This window comes from Pteropus vampyrus, unplaced genomic scaffold (assembly GCF_000151845.1).
Source record: "Pteropus vampyrus isolate Shadow unplaced genomic scaffold, Pvam_2.0 Scaffold810, whole genome shotgun sequence".
Taxonomy (NCBI): Eukaryota; Metazoa; Chordata; class Mammalia; order Chiroptera; family Pteropodidae; genus Pteropus; species Pteropus vampyrus.
Genome location: NW_011889591.1, coordinates 30,735 through 33,563, shown reverse-complemented (window position 1 = coordinate 33,563; position 2,829 = coordinate 30,735). Strand labels below are relative to the sequence as shown.

The following is a 2,829-nucleotide window of genomic DNA, read 5'->3' as shown; positions in this document are numbered from 1 at the left end:
GTCACTGGCCCATACTGATTGATCTAGGTCACAATGGCAGGTGGGACGACACACACCAGGGCAAAAAGGATAACCAGGAGGTCCTGACCCTCAGCTTCCGGGTACTTGGCCCCAATCTGGGCAATCTCCGGCTTAACTGGTACAAAGCAGAAGCCAATATGCTCTCATCACAGGCCCTCATACTCCTGGCCTTTTCTTCCCAGAAGGGACCTATTTGGATGTCTGGGTCTACATTATACACGGCATTTTGTAGTGATCAGGAGTATAAACACTAGAGCCAAAATGTCCAGATCTGAATCTGGCTCTGCTACCTACCAGATGTATAACCTCTGCCAGATTGCTTAACTTCTCTGTGCCCGTTTTCTCATTTGTAATATGGAGATAACACTAGTAATTGCCTCATAGGATTATTGTGAGGACTGAAGTGAGTTAATATTTGTAAAATGTTTAAGTATTTGTGAAATGTCCTATCAGACCACCTGCCAGGTGGCTGCTGGGGGTCCCTGGAAAGAAACCCTCTCTTCCCAGCCACTTCAGGGACACTCATAACACACACTGAGAATGACGGAGACATTAGATGACCTGTCGCTTGCGCTCATGCTCGGCCCACTGGGCAGTGACAGTGAAGGTGCTGGTGCCTCCAGAGAAGGTCTCTCCACCCGCAATCAGCAGTCCTGAGGTGCTGGTCTCCTGCAGCTGTCTATACAGGTACCAAGCCAAATGGGGGTGCCAGGCCCCCCCGCCATTTGGCAGGTGAAGGCATGGTGTTCATTCTCCTGAAGTGCCCACTCAGCCCAGGCCTGGCCATCGAATTGTGGCACCAACTCCTCACAACCTGGGGATTGTAGGGTAGGGTTGGTAGTGTTCTGTGAGGAAGATGAAGTCCAGTTCCACAGAGGCTGTAGGCAGAGAGACTGGAGTACCTGGGTTCTCTCACCAGGGACTGGCTGGATCTTGGGTAGTCGGGTGAGGGGAACCCAGCTCTGATGACTACGGCCTGAACTGGGTATCCAAGCCAAAAGTGGGAGGGGACAAGGAAGGGAGAGAAGAGGGTTTGACCCCAAAAGTGCTTGGCCAAGAGATGAGCAGGGGCGTAGCTGAGCTCAGAAAGGCTGGCAGGAGCAGCGGTATTGCGTGCAGGAGGGTAGCTTCGCGTGGAGGCAGCGCCATGGTGGCCGGGGCCTGGGCTCCACCCTGCCAAAAGAAGGGGGTGGGCCTCGATGTCAGTCAGGGGAGATCAGGAAAGCTTAGCAATTCCTCCGGGAATTAATTCTCCAGAAACAAAAATGCAGGCTGACCCACAAGGGCGAAGGCAAGGACGCGAACATCCAAGGCCCAAACTCCAAAGCCACCCAGCACATACCTGTACCTGAGGGCGCAGAACTGAGTTCTGACTCTAGGAGACAAACAGGCACACTCCCGCAGATACACAGAAACAAGGAGCACCCGCCCTAGGCCCAGACGCACACACAGATACTGGGCTACACGTGACCCTCCCCCAAAGGGACCATCCTTCTCCAGACCCCGTGTCTCTCTTGCCTCATGGGGCGTCCTTTCCCAACCTCTGGTTGCTCAGGCGGATGCAGGCAGAGGAGGAGGTGATCTGGAAGGAAGGAGTCACCAAGCATTCCTGCCCCGCCTTCAGGCCGGCTCACCTGGGTCCCAGCCCGGGCTCAGGCAGAGCAGCTGCTCAGGTCTGATGAGCACTGCAGAGCGCTGCAGGGGCGGGGCTGCGCCAGGCTGGGGCCGCCAATCAATGCCGGACCACGCCTGCTAGCCCCGCAGCCCGGACCAGGTGGGCCGCAGCTCCCTCGCCGCCACCCCATTGCCGTCTGTGACCGGTATGCCTTCCTACACTGGCGGAAAGTCTGGGAGAACCGGCAGCTTTATTGGTTCAGGTCGGCCAGCATGCGGTTGCACAGTGCGGCGTACGGGTTGAGGGTCACCAGCTGGCGCCGCGCGAAAGGGCTTCCCAGCCGCGCTGCCCACACGAAGTCCCTGCGGGCGTCTTTGTCCCGGCCCTGCAGCCGCGCCATGAGCGAGCTCCAGGTCTTCCAGGGCTCCTGTGGGAGGAACGAACGCAGAATCCGGGCTCAGCATTGGGGCCCTGGGGCTCGGCCATTTACTACCGGCTCGCACTTTATCCTAAAGGTAGGTATTGTTATACCCCTTACTCAGATGAAGACTGGAAGAGTGGATAAGACATGCCCTGGCTGCATAGCCCGTTAGTGGCAGAGCTGGGACTAAAGTCCAGGTCTCCCCTTGATCCACACCAAAACGTGAAGTTGCTGGGACAATTTTGAATGGTCACCAAGTTCATGAATCTGGCCGATTGCTGGCATGTAGCAGGCAATTTATTCCACAAGTACCTTATTAACCATCTACCATATACCAGGTGACTAACTCTGAATCCCAGAGTCCAAGACAATTATTAACTGACAACCGTTTCTTACAAATAAAGTCCATTTCTCTTTTCCTTTTGAAGGCTTTTCTTTATATTGTCATTTAAAACAGCTTCTCTCACCTGTTTTCTCCACTGATGTCTTTCCTCAATCCTTATTTCCATAATGTTCATTATTTTGTATCAAATTTTCTTTGAAGGAGGTCTTGGAGCCAGAGCTAGTCTGTCCCATTTTTAAATTTTCATTGTCTTCATAAAATACTGGGATTAGGCATCTGAACTCAACCTTAGGCCGACGGCTGGTATCTACTATTGGGTCCACTGAGCTGCATTTCTTCTGGGCTGTTTCGTTTCACTCATGTTTGTTAGGATCCCGGAAGGAGAAACACACAGGCCAAAGGGGTTAAGCAAGGTTTATTGTAGAAGCA

General features: G+C 53.5%; 2 long non-coding RNA genes across 3 annotated transcripts; both read right to left on the bottom strand.

Annotated features, from left to right (window-relative positions):
• Window positions 1-280: 280 nt before the first annotated feature.
• On the bottom strand, window positions 281-1,194 carry LOC105309625. The gene is made up of 2 exons (XR_002778316.1): window positions 924-1,194; window positions 281-835 (listed from the first exon to the last, which is right to left on the bottom strand). It is a non-coding gene; the product is annotated as an uncharacterized LOC105309625 (long non-coding RNA).
• Window positions 1,195-1,539: 345 nt separating this feature from the next.
• Window positions 1,540-2,510, bottom strand: LOC111734119. Of its 2 annotated transcripts, none has more exons than XR_002778315.1 (2): window positions 2,168-2,510; window positions 1,540-2,063 (listed from the first exon to the last, which is right to left on the bottom strand). It is a non-coding gene; the product is annotated as an uncharacterized LOC111734119 (long non-coding RNA). The 2 variants fall into 2 exon arrangements; XR_002778314.1 differs by having other exon boundaries at window positions 2,175-2,510.
• Window positions 2,511-2,829: the final 319 nt, after the last annotated feature.